Consider the following 14346-nt stretch of genomic DNA (forward strand, 5'->3'; position numbering starts at 1 on the left):
AACGGCAAGAAAGAGAATGTTTATTTTTAGTTGAACTATTTCTTCTTAATTTCAGATTGACAATATTACTATGTTCCGTACGTGTGCACAGCACAATTTTTCTTTCTCTGCATACTGTACTTTCTTTAAATTCCATGGCCACTTCTCTTCAATTTGTAATTTTATAAAAAAAAAAAAAAAGTGTTCTCTGCTTGTCACAGTCTTCACTCGCCGCCACAGGGGACTGTCAGTGAACTCCGAAGCGTGGGATGGTAAGGAGCAGACGGTGTGAGCAATCTGACAGCTGATGAAATGCTGATTGCAAAAACCGAGAGAATATGTGGCTGGTGTGGAGCAGTCTGCAGTTTAAAAATAAAAACTGTAGAGGCTGCTCGTTTTGAGAAGAGGCCAGCCTTCACACTGTCTCATTAAGAGTTTCAGACCAGAGCTATTTCTAAAAACACATTTCTCAAAATGTTCACACTTTTCTACCTTATTGATTCGCTGTTTCATTGCAAGACTGTTCCTTTGTAGTACTGCGGGCTGAAGATAATTGTTAAGGAAGTTTAGAATTTAAATGTGGTCATATGGGAGAGGGACAAGGATAAAAACTCACGTCGGACTTAACTTGAAAAAACAAAAGTGCAGTCGGTTTCAACACCCACACACACACCAACACTGCAGACAGAAATTATTCTCTCACACAGATGCATGCATATACAGTAAGGCTGTCAATGTAACCTGTTAATTCAGTCTGATTAATTATATATAAAAAATAAAAAAGATTTAAAAACACAATTAATTATGCCCCCGATTCTGTAATAAAGAATTTTCCTGCCAAATGAGAATTTTGTACTTGATTCAAACTTGAACTAACACCTTCATGTTTTTGCAACTCGCAGTCATTATGGGGCAGTAAGTGTAGCTCCAGCTGTACGGACAACAAATCGACAGCTGATCAAAGACAGCTGCACAGGGCTTAGCAGAATGCAGGGGTCTTGAGATATGTTTTTCCAACTTTATTTAAAAGGACAGCACACTAAAAACGCTGTTTTCACTAAAACGCTAAGCATTTATGGCGTGAGATGCTGAAAACCAGTTAAACGCAACCACAGTGGGTCGCTCCAACAGTGTCTATCTGACACGTGTTGTACATAGAGCAAAAAAAGCGCAGACAGATGAAGAGTAAAAATAGCTCTTAAATTTCAATGGATAGATTGCAAAAACTCATTTGCTAAATGGATTCCTGTAACAGTAGGCCAGTGATAGGCTTATGTTCAATGATATGGACATAAACAGTATTTTGACAGTGAGCTCATTTACATGGACACCAGAAACAGTTTATTGCAAGCAAGCTGCTTAAGGCTGTAAAGCGGCGTTCCCGAAAACAAGCACTGTATTCACAGCTTTCTCTTTACTCCCATATACATGCAGCTCGGTCAGTAAGCAGCTTTCTTCACAGACACGTAATTTCCCACGACACTTGAGTAAACAACAAACATGGGATCTGAGGAATTTGCTATTTTATTCTCTGTTGCTTTGCTTTATTTCCAGATATTCCAGAGTTGTTGCGGTGTTTGTTTCCATCGTGACTTGCAGCGGAATTGCCCTGCAATAGTGGGGTTTTCCTCTTACGGAAAACTCTGGGATTCCCCCAGTGTACTTCAGTGCATATACGCGGATGTGAGGGACAGTAGTCGATATTTTAAATTGGTGTATATAAATGGATATAGTTTATAATGTATGTGCTTTTCACTTTTCCCACTGTACTCCCAGTAATGTTGAATTCTTTCCACTGTGTTGACTTGTTGTTGAGCTCCATCCTATGACGTGAGTTATCCGGTCTGTTCCAAGCACATGCGCACTCCTCTAAAACCAGTGAGAATGCCACTTATATGTTTACATGGCCAAATAAACTGCATTCTCCGGGAGGAAAAACAGGTTTCTCTAAACCGCTTTCTCTTAATCGGTGTAAGGAAAATGCCGTTCTCATTTACATGACGTTTCAGAACGCCGCTTTCTGCAAAAACCCTGGAATAAACTGTTTTCTGTAGTGCATGTAAACGTGTTCAATATATTGAATTCAAAGCCACCTTTTGTATTGTCTAATCAATTCAAATTAACGTTATTTCTTTGAAATATTATTCAAATTATATTATAATAAATATTATATAATGAATTATCTTTCTTAGTTAATAATGATATGGGATTAATTGCGATTAAGTAATCAGCATATCATGGAATTAATTTGATTAACATTTTTTTAATTGATTGACAGCCCTAATATTGTCAAATTTGAGAACTAATATGAGCAGGATTCAAAGGGATGTATCATGGGAAAGAGGTTTTTATTAGTGGTGTTTACTGTAGCAAGGATGCCGAGGCAGGAGTGTTAAGATCCATATGCAGTTTTAAAAGTATAAATAGTAAGGAGGATGGGTGAATAATGCTCAGAAATGTTGACAAGACAACAAGACTTCACAATGAATGCCAGAAAACATGGAACTTAAATAACCAGAGTTAATATGAAACAGATGTGAGAGTAATCAGTCTGAGCGGAGGATTATGGGAAATGTAGTTCATGAGAAGTTAGTACTCTGGGGATGGTGACCTCTGGCGGCGTACAGGAGAGATAGCAGGTGCTGCAGGTGTAACATTTACTAAGGTAAGCATCATTATTACTATTGCTCATACTTAGGGTTATAGATTTGAACAAACCCCTTACCCTAAATATTCAAATTCAGTGTGTAAATTGTATGGCACTGTTTATGCTACGGACATATATGACACCTCAATTGATACTGGAATCATGTACCTTGTTGAAGAGAGGTGTGCTGTTATACTTTTCTAAACAATTTGACCAGCGATTTCTGTCTGGCAGACGATAACAAAAAAAAAAAACAAAAAAAAATCACATAGACTCGGCCTGACCTGATGAAGGACAGAGTGAACTACACCAGTTTGCAGAGATTAGTCAATCATAACAGAGGTAATTTACATATAGAAGACTTAAAGGTACTGTATCAAAAACAGGGTCAGAGAGGACTTTGAAAGTAGTAAAACAGAACTCAATGAAGTACAGCAGATAATTCTTTAGAGGCACAAGACACAAAGAAACACATACACATTCACATGGCCCACAACAATTAATAAAGTGGCTAGTGACATTTTTAGTGTGTCAAGCATGGAAAACTTTTTTACATATCAAGAGCTGACGCAATAGCTAAGATGTAAAGAATATGTACACACTGCAGCTAAATAAGGGTGTCACTTTACTTTTTCAGTGCCTGATCCTGTTCTGTACACACAGTTTTAATTTACGGAAGTGACAAACACATTCTACAACTGAATTAACTCAAGAGATGACAACTGCATTTTCATAAATTCCAGGTAGTGTGTACCAGACTGTACAACTAGTTGTTAAGGAAGGCAATAACACATGTGAGATATGATAATAATGGATGATAATATGTCGCTAGTGGGTAATACTCAAAAATATTGAAAACCAAACAGGCTAAACTCGAAGTAACCTTATTGATAGGTGCAAGACACTGAAACGTAGCTACGGTTATCACTTGTGAGTCATTGCTGTTTCAGGAATAAATCCTGTATTCTGCACACACACAGAATGATAATTAAATGCATTTGTCACTCCCAAAACTTTGCAGTGTGTAAGTGGCAAACGATACCTCAATTATTCACACACACACACACACACACACACACACACACACACACACACACACAGCAGTGCTTGTGAAAAAGCCCATGCAGAGATTTACTGAAATCTGGTTAAGGGAACTTGCACAAACAGAACACTTACAACATAAACAACTATGGTAACAAAAAAAGGAAACTTAATAGATAATGTAAAAACAGCTGGTCATTATTGCAAAAAAAAAAAAAAAAAAAAAAAAAAAAAAAACTCAACATTGGGCTTTATTTCCTGATAACGACTGGCTGACTATACATTATTCAGCTAATTACATGGCTATTTGCCAAATAAATAAATGGACATGAAATATGGATTTACTGTAAGTTGAAATGATTTTACTACATAAGAACAAAGAGAGTAGATAAAAACATGAAACTAGCTAAATGCAGTTATTACAACTTACATCATCCCAGAAAATTGGGTCCTGTTTGTAGCCTCCGACAGAGAGTGCATCACCTTGGAGACGAAGGTAGACAGATGCATCTGCGTGGTCCCTGATGTTGGGCATATTCTAATGAAAAAAATACACATTTTTATACATAGTTGATTTTTCATAACATTACTGCAAAAGTCTGCAAAAGAATGGCTCATAATGTAAATTAAAAAATGTAAAGGGTGGATAAAATCTTTTACTAAACAACACTATTATATTTCACTACATGCTAATATAATCACAGTGTATAATGATATATCTACTGTGTTTTTAACACTTGTTTGTGTCTCGCAGGAGCAAACCAGTCAATCAGTTTCACTACCACATTGTGTGGTTGACAAATATTCCATCATTTCAGTTTAAAAGATGGCACATATTAGTAACATGCCATCCATCAACCATGCATCAAACTAAAAGCTCACACACACACACACACACACACACACACTCACTCACTCTCTCTCTCTCTCTCTCTCTCTCTCACACACACACACACACACACAGGAGAGAGGGAGAGAGAGAGAGAGTTGCATAATACAGCTAAGTGGTTATTTCACAACTGCTGTTGTGTTTTGCCATTGCAGTGTGAAGACTGCAATAAGATACACCTATAGGGTTCAAAATACAGACCAAAGAGCATAGAGACAAAAGGTGAAAGAGGCACAGACGTAACACAGTGAAAATGGCTTAAGACAAAACTCCAGTGGTTTAATTCTACAAGTTATATGATAGGTATGGGTGAGAAACAGAACAATATAGAAGTCCTTTTTTACTATAAATCTCCAATTTCACTTTCACATTCTTCTTTTTTTGTTTTTTGGTGATTCGCATCCTTGCATATCAGCACCTACTGGGCAGGGAGGAGGATTTACAGTAAAACTTTACTTTGATCTGTTTCTCAACCACACCTATCATATCACTCCTGAAGATATAGATATAACCACTGGAGTCGTATGGATTACTTTTATGCTGACTTATGTGATTTTTTGAGCTTCAAATTCTGGTCACCATTCACTTGCATTGTATGGAACTACAGAGCTGAGATAAGACTTACAATACAGGCTCTATTTTCATGACTCTTCCAAGAGCAGTGCTAAGTGCTAAAACCGTGTGCAACATTTTATCCAATTTTCGTGAAAGCACTAATTCTAAGCGCAATTTCTGTGCCAGCACAAAGAGCAAGTGGCCGTGGGTGGAAGTGTTAGCGCTATCTGTGGGTGCATGCACCCAAATTGCGGGTGTATTGTATGTTAACGAAGTGGCGCAAAGCGAAATTTGCTATTTTCCTGAGAAATAGGCTGAGTATGAGAACCATGTCTATTCTCGGCGAAAATCTAAACTCAGTTCCTGCATTTACAGTTTGGGGATTCAACCAGCAGATGATATCAAAGAGCTATCGATCACTTTTAATACAAGCCATTATTTTATTTGTATTTATTTTTTGTCAGTAGATAAATAACAATACTACTAATACCAATAAAATAAGTGTATTTTGTATAGTGCCTTTCCAAAACTCAAGGAAGCTGTACAGAAAAAAAAAAAAAAAAAAACATTAAAAAAAGAAACGTATGACAAGTACACATTACAAAACAATGAAAAATGGGAGAGAAGCAAAGCATATTTCAAGCAGGTGAGAAATTGGTGAGCAGAAAGAGAGCAAACAGTCACAGAGATGCCGATAGAGAACATACAACACATACACCACTGTCAGCAGCTCAGGCGACAAATACAGCAGGTGATGCATTGCATTCAGCAAATTTACACTACCGAATTCTTATGGATGGACCGCCTTTATTTATGTTGATGTAGATTGAAAGGAAATTGAATATATAATACGAATATGGTGCAATAACTGGAGAAGAAGTTTAGAATTAAACTGCACTTGATCCAGCCCATTAGTGCTTTGTTTGTGTGGTTTCACCAACCCACTTGCACCTAGACTTAGCGCATGCTTGCACAAAAATATCAAAACTTCATGGTGATGCCAACTAACTACGCACATATGATGTATCACATAGCACTGTGCCTAGGCATAGGGCTCTTAAAATATGGCCCTACAGGTTTTTTCTCAACAAAACCTATCGTATGTCTTCAGAAGACTTGGAATGTGGTGCAAAAGTCGCATGGACTACTTTTATGATACTTTTGGGATCTTTTTTAAGCTTTAACAGATGGACCACAATATTCATTAAAACATCTCAGTTTGTGTTATGCATAAGTAAGTCATTAGGGTTTGGAACGACATGCGGGTGAGTAAATTATGACAGAATTTAAATTTTTGGGTGAACTATTCCTTTAAAGACAGAGCTTGTAATGATTGTTAATTTGTTTTACACAATACTGAACAGCATAAAAATTTCAATAGCTGAGCTCTAAAAACAAAAAGGTTACCTGAATTCCCTCGATTCTCTCTGTGACGACATAAGTATGGCGCATGTCTATCAAAGGAACATTCACATCTGCCATTTTACCCAGTTTAGTGGCCCAAACACCTGATAAAAAGTTGTATACTTTAAAAATTATGTTGCATCATGTGACATCAAAACTAATTATTGATAGGCTAAACAACAAATAATGTCATGATCTTTGCAATGACTGATTAGCAACCTTATGTTGTAAAGTTTAAAGGCCAGTGAGGCAAAGATAATAATTAAAAAATGGCTATTAATTGTCAGTGCATTATATAATTAGGTTTGATGTGTTATTTGGTATCAGTTAATAATCAAATTTAGCTTTTCCAAAGGTTTGGGGTTAAGCATAAAACAGCATTTCATTGTCATTGACTGCCCTCTGCTGGTAAAGACATGGCAAGTTTGCATTATTCTGACCTGCACAGTTGACCACACATGGTGTTTGGATAGTCCCTTGAGGAGTTTCAACTGCTTTCACTCTCTTCACTCCCAAATCATCAGCCTTCACCTGGATACCAGTCACTGGACAGTTCTCGATCACCTGTAATCGAAAGGATATTCATCGATATTACAAATATGCTTCATAAATTCAATCACAACTTAAACCATACCACTGACCTACAGTAATTCACTCAGCGATATAAGCCCCCACTAAGCCTCCACTATCCTGTTCTATCTTGATTCTAGAGGTACATATATATATATATATATATATATATAGTGCCCATTTTATAGAATGGCGCAATCGCTAATTTCCATACAATAGCAGTTGATGGTTTAAAGCTTAAATAAAGCTTTTGATTCAATTTGAGAGTAAAAATTACATTAATTTTGCTCTGTTCTTCATTCAAAAGAAGACTCTGAATATGATGCATGAGTCAAATGGACTACTTTTAAGACACTTTTTGTTGCTTTTTTAAGCTTTACACCACGTGCCCAATTATTGGGCAAAAATCCAAAAATTAGGATTAATTTTACTGAACACAATGCTCTCAGTCAATCCAAAATGTTACTGAACCTTAAACCTGAATGTTTAACAAAGAAAAAGTGAGTTTTGTCTTTCTCATGGGAATATATAAGTGTGCACAGTTATTAGGCAACTAAATTACAAAAAGAATTTCTCCCTACTCAATTGTTTATTCTCAATTTTTAGAGTAGGTGCAACAAATAAGTAACACAAAATGACAATTAAATAAAAAAATTTTGGCATTTCAAAAATATTCATTGACAATATAGCCACCCTTCTTTTCAATAACTGCCATGAGCCTTCCATCCATGGAGTCTGTAAGTTTCTTGATCTGTTCACGTTTAACTTTCGCTGAAGCAGCAACCACAGTCTCCTAAATGCTGTTCAAAGAGGTGTATTGTCTTCCCTCACTGTAAATCTCACATTTGAGAAGGGCCCACAAGTTCTCAGTAGGATTTAAGTCAGGTGAGGAAGGGAGCCCAAGTCATTATTTGGACATCTTTGAGGCCTTTGCTGGCTAGCCAAGCAGTGGAGTACTTGGATACATGTGACGGAGCATTGTCCTGCATAAAGATCATGGCCTTCTTGAATGAATTTCTGTACCACTGCTTGAAGAAAGTACTTTCCAGAAACTGGCAGTAGGTTTGAGAGTTGAGTTTCAGTCCATCTTCAACTCGAAAAGGTCCAACTACCTCATCCTAATGATAACAGCCCATACCAGAACCCCTCCTCCACCTTGCTGGCACCTGACTCAAAGTGGTGCCCTGTGTCCATTAGTGATTCAGCCACGGGCCCATCCATCTGGTCCATCAAGAGTCACTCTCATTTCATCTGTCCATAAAACCTTTGAAAAATCTGTCTTCATGTATTTCTTTGCCAAATCTTGACGCTTCAAGTTGTGAATATATTCAGTGGTGGTTGTGTTGCAGCCTTCTTGACCTTGGCCATGTCTCTGAGCACTTAGCACCTTGTACTTCTGGACACTCCAGGTAGGTTGCAGTTCTGGAATATGGTAGCATTGGAGGATAATGGGTTCCTGGTAGCTTCATGCTTAATTATTCTCAACTCAAGTCAGTTAATTTGCACCTTTTCTTCTCCATGTGTTTTTTGCGCCCCAGTTGACTTCTCGCAACAAAACATTTGATTGTCCGGTGGTCACGCCTCAATAGTTTAGCTATTTCAAGAGTGATGCATCCGTCTGAAAGGCATTTTACAATATTTGACTTTTCAGTGTCAGTTAACTCTCTTTTTTGGCCCATTTTACCTGAGGTAATGAAGCTGCCTAATAATTATGCGCACCTTGATATAAGGTGTTAGTCACTTTCGCCACACCCTCCCTCATTACACAAATACATACCACCTGAAAATGATTGAATCCAATAAGCATTCAAGTTTATATGGTTTGGCGTTGGAAAATGTGCATGGAAATAATGATAAGATCAGAATACTCACTTGCCTAATAATTAGGCACGCAGTGTAAAGTACAATGCATCCGGAAAGTATTCACAGCGCTTCACTTTTTCCACATTTTGTTATGCTACAGCCTTATTCCAAAATGGATTAAATTAATTATTTTCCTCAAACTTCTACAAACAATACCCCATAATGACAACGTGAAAGAAGTTTGTTTGAAATCTTTGCAAATTTATTAAAAATAAAAAACGAAAAAAATCACATGTGCATAAGTATTCACAGCCTTTGCTCAGTACTTTGTTGAAGCACCTTTGGCACCAATTACAGCCTCAAGTCTTTTTGAGTATGATGCTACAAGCTTGGCACACCTATTTTTGGGCAGTTTCTCCCATTCTTCTTTGCAGGACCTCTCAAGCTCCATCAGGTTGGATGGGGAGCGTTGGTGCACAGCCATTTTCAGATCTCTCCAGAGATGTTCAATCGGGTTCAAGTCTGGGCTCTGGCTGGGCCACTCAAGGACATTCACAGAGTTGTCCCGGAGCCACTCCTTTGTTATCTTGGCTGTGTGCTTAGGGTCACTGTCCTGTTGGAAGATGAACCTTCACCCCAATCTGAGGTCCAGAGCGCTCTGGAGCAGGTTTTCATCAAGGATGTCTCTGTACATTGCTGCATTCATCTTTCCCTCGATCCTGACTAGTTTCCCAGTTCCTGCCGCTGAAAAACATCCCCACAGCATGATGCTGCCACCACCATGCTTCACTGTAGGGATGGTATTGGCCAGGTGATGAGCGGTGCCTGGTTTCCTCCAGACAAGACGCTTGCCATTCAGTCCAAAGAGTTCAATCTTTGTTTCTAATGGTCTGAGAGTCCTTCAGGTGCCTTTTGGCAAACTCCAGGCGGGCTGTCATGTGCTTTTTACTGAGGAGCGGGTTCCGTCTGGCCACTCTACCATACAGGCCTGATTGGTGGAGTGCTGCAGAGATGGTTGTTCTTCTGGAAGGTTCTCCTCTCTCCACAGAGAAATGCTGGAGCTCTGTCAGAGTGACCATCGGGTTCTTGGTCACCTCCCTGACTAAGGCCCTTCTCCCCCGATCACTCAGTTTGGCCAGGCGGCCAGCTCTAGGAAGAGTCCTGGTGGTTCCAAACTTCTTCCATTTATGGATGATGGAGGCCACTGTGCTCATTGGGACCTTCAATGCTGCAGAAATTTTTCTGTACCCTTCCCCATATCTGTGCCTCAATACAATCCTGTCTCAGAGGTCTACAGACAATTCCACACAAACACAATCAGGCTGTAGAGCTTATGCTACACCCTACAGAAAATGATACAATACAATCCATTAAATTAACAATCCAAAGGATACTATCCGTTGAGGCCCACAGACCGTACAATAATCCTAGCATTGTGATGCGGTAGAAGAAGTGAAGATGTCTCATCCACCCGCTGTCCACAGAAGGAAAAATTCCAACACTGCTGTTCAAAGGTGAAGGTTTAGTATCCGCTATCGCCGGAGCACTGCAGGGGGTAGAAGAAAACTCTGATGCACCCGCTGTGAGAGGAGCAAATCTTGACGGTGATTCTTTGTAGAAGAAAATCCAATTTTCTGTGCAGATTACAAGAGAGATTATCGGCACCCTGAAGGAGAAAATTCTGAAGAGATAGCACTGTGCACCGCTGTTATTTACGTTATATATGCGCGTGAGGGAGGCGGAGCACAAAGCGTTACCTGCCAATTAAAATCGGCGAGATTTTAAAGAGTTTCAGAGATTGGCTACGCATGCGGGGATAGCCTAATAGCATCAGCTATGATGCAGCATTCTGACTGAATTGATAAGGAACTCAAGCAACGCGTGCAAGTTTCTGCAACTGTCCAAACGCATGAATATTTAATGAGATAAGCACTTAGGTAGTTTATGATTGGTTGTCTGTTGCTAAAGAATTCCTTGCCATAACATGCTAAAAGTGGTCGAGTCGTCAACAGAGGCTTTTTGGAATAGCATACTAAAGGTACCATACTACTATACACGGCAGAAATAGTAAGAGAAGTATGTTATGCCGAACTCAGCCAGATGTTAGTGTGCTGCCTACCTAGACAGTACAAAAATGTTGTCTAGATACTAGGTAGTTCACTGGTCCTGAATAATGCATGTAATGCTTACCTTCCCAATGAATAAATCCACTAGGGAACGAAAAACAATAAATTATTTAGCTTTTCTGGAAGTTGTGTGCGGCTTAATGCACACTGCACATTGAAATCTGGTTGCTGCTACCAAACAGAAATAGTAACCCTAGTGTGAACTCTCTACCCACTAAGAACAGATTTGTACTTTGTGTATCAGGCTGAGGGTCGACCCATATGTTACTGTATGTTTTGGGAAAAAATAAAAAAAAAATTATGCTTGATTCTTTTATTATTTAATGAATGACGTGTGAAGACTCATCTGTTAGTTTTACATCAGAGTAGATCACAAATGGATTAGAAATGTTTTGACATATGCTCTTATATTATAATATTCTACACTGAAATGTTTAATTGCTGCAGGCAAATATTTAGAACATGATGATTACAGGATAAACACCTAAAAAATGTCAAAGGTGGTATTATGCCATAACCTATGCTATGACACAAATACAAATGATAAAATGGGTATCATCTTTGGTACTGGACTCATTGATACATTGAATTGGCATTGAATTTGTTTTGTAAAAGATTGCAAATGATAAGCACTTATACATACTGGAATTTGTCCCTGGATTAAACTAGTTTTTATGAGATTTGCATAAAACAACATTCTAGGAATGTATTTATTTCACTTTAATAGATTTTTGGGCTGTGGGGTTTTTCAGTTATTGAGTAATTTCAATTTAAGACAGAATAATAGTCTCTACACAATACCAATGAACTTTGACTGTTACTGGCTGGCCAGTTTTTACACAATACAAAAATAACATCCTAGAGAACTTAAAAACTCCCTGTTCCCTGTCTGTCAGTCACTCGACGTTGTGTCGTTGTAGTGACACTAGGGGTTCGATCTTGAAAGCCCTAATCACCTTTGCTTAAAATAGAAAAGGCCAAAGAAAATTGGCCAGTGGAATTTGCATGTCACTCTCCGCCCCCGACATACGGGTGTCAGAGTTTTTGCTTTAATGTTATATTTTGGCCACTAGAGGTCCCTATGGTACTCATGTCTATCTTGTGTCTCTTGTAATCAGTGCCATTGTTTTCACATGTGCCTCATTCTGGGCTGTGTATTTAAGCTGATCACTTCCTTTTGTTTCTTTGCTTGGTTATTGATGTTCCTAGCCAGTTGCTGTCGTAAATCTGCTCTAGTTCTGAGTACTAAACTTTGAAAGCCTTTTGGATTGTTTTTTCCCTGTGTTTATTTTTCCTGTTTTTTGGTGTCTTTTTCCTGAGTTCTTTGGAGATTGTTTTTTCCTCCTTTTGGATCCTTTTTGGACTAAAGATTTTTCTGTTTTGTGGTTGTCAGTAAGAAATTACTTTTTGTACCCTTTTTGCTATTTTTGTTAATAAACTCTTCTGAGTTCATTTAAGAACGTGTCTGACTACTGGATTCAACTCTCTTCTGTGGCTCAATGATGGAAATCAAGACTCTTGCGCCAGAGACCCAAGTTCAAATCCTGGCTCTGACAAATGGGTATAAAAATAGATGGCATGCATCACTCATTCAGATTTTTTCTTTCGAGCCAAATGCATGTGGGTTCGTCCTCTCACTCTTTGCTACGCAGCTGGATTCTAATGCCGCATATCAGCGGTCATCCTCACACGGTTGAGTGCTGTGTTTCCCCTGGGTGCTTTGGCAGTCTGAGTCTGCAGGTGCTGAAAGAGTACATTAGAAAGAGTATATTTCCTTCTAAAAGAGTTCTTCGTTCCGTCTGGACGAGCTGTCGAGCGATGCAGGGCGGGTTTAATATGACGTTCACAGCTTGCGACGAGGATGAGCTTTCGGTCTCGGCATCGGAGGGTGGGCTTCTGCTATTGGAAGCAGATGAATCTTCTGAGCTCCCGCCCACGGGTGGTAGAACACAGGATGAGTCGGACACTGAGATGGGAGCCGTGCTTGCCCGGGCGGCTGCGAACATTGGGCTGAAGTGGAACCCTCCACCCTGCCCTGAGCATTCGCAGCTGGATGATTGGTTTCTGGGCTCGGAGCGCGACTCATGGCCGCGCCCCGCCCCAGTGCCTTTCTTCCCAGAAGTGCACTAGGAGCTAACGAAGTCGTGGAAGGCACCTTTTACTGCCCGTACATGCTTCGCGGGCTTGTCCACTCTGACTACCCTCGACTGCAGAGCGGCTAAGGGATATGTTGAGCTTCCCCAGGTAGAGCACGCCATAGCGGTGCATTTATGCCCGCAGGGCACAGCCACCTGGGGAAACCGACCAAGGCTCCCTTCCAAGGCCTGTAAATTCTCTTCCTCTTTAATGACGAAGGCTTACAAGGCCGCGGGTCAGGCCGCTTCCACCCTGCACGCCATGGCCATCCTGCAGGTCCACCAGGCCAAAGGGCTAAAAGACCTGCATGAGGGTAGGACCGACCCAGGGCTGATGCAGGAACTGTGCACTGCAACCGACCTCGCCTTACATGCGATGAAGGTCACGGCACGCACCCTGGGGCGGACGATGTCCATGCTTATGGTCCAAGAGCGGCACCTGTGGCTCAACCTTGCGGAGATGTGTGACACCGAGAAAGTCTGCTTTCTTGATGCGGCCATCTCCCAAGGGGGGCTTTTTGGCGACACCATTGAGTGCTGGTCTCTGGGGCCACTCGCCCGCCCCAGTCACCGGCCACCGTTGCGGGCTTGCGGAGCAGCACGTCCCCCCTGGGCTGTCTTCCAGGTGGGCGCCTACTCTGCCTTGCCGCGAACCACCCTGCATGGGCACGGTAAGTCCAGTTGTCCCCCTGGTGCTGCCGTCACAGAGGCTGGAGGCCTGGTTAGAGCTCTCCAGCCCCTCACGGTGGCTCATCAGGATGATTTGCCTCGGCTGCGCGATCTAGTTCACCAGATGCCTGCCCCGGTTCAGTGGCGTCCTCTCCACTACGGTGCAGGGTGTGGGTGCCTCCGTCCTTTGGCCGGAAGTTGCCAACCTTCTGGTGAAGGGAGCAATACAGCCTGTCCCTGTAGCCAAGTTGTGCAAGGGCTTCTATAGCCATTATTTTATCATGCCCAAGAGAGGGGGAGCATTGTGCCCAATCTTGGACCTGCATGCCCTGAACAAGGCTTCTGTTCAGGATGTTAACGCAGAAGCGCATCCTGGTGTCAGTACGACATCAGGATTGGTTCACGGCCATCGACCTGAAGGACGTGTACTTTCACGTATTGATCCTTCCTCGACCTAGCAGGTCTTCTGCCAGCAGTGATAGACACGATCACTCAGGCCAGGGCCCCCTCTATGAGGTGGCTGTATGC

The 14346-nt window shown here is 40.7% G+C and overlaps 1 pseudogene; it reads right to left on the reverse strand.

Moving 5' to 3' along the window:
- The window catches only part of LOC127433217 (sarcosine dehydrogenase, mitochondrial-like), an 85678-nt pseudogene extending 71588 nt beyond the window's left edge, over positions 1–14090 (reverse strand).
- Positions 14091–14346: the final 256 nt, after the last annotated feature.

The sequence above is a fragment of the Myxocyprinus asiaticus genome, chromosome 43 (assembly GCF_019703515.2).
Source record: "Myxocyprinus asiaticus isolate MX2 ecotype Aquarium Trade chromosome 43, UBuf_Myxa_2, whole genome shotgun sequence".
Classification (NCBI taxonomy): Eukaryota; Metazoa; Chordata; class Actinopteri; order Cypriniformes; family Catostomidae; genus Myxocyprinus; species Myxocyprinus asiaticus.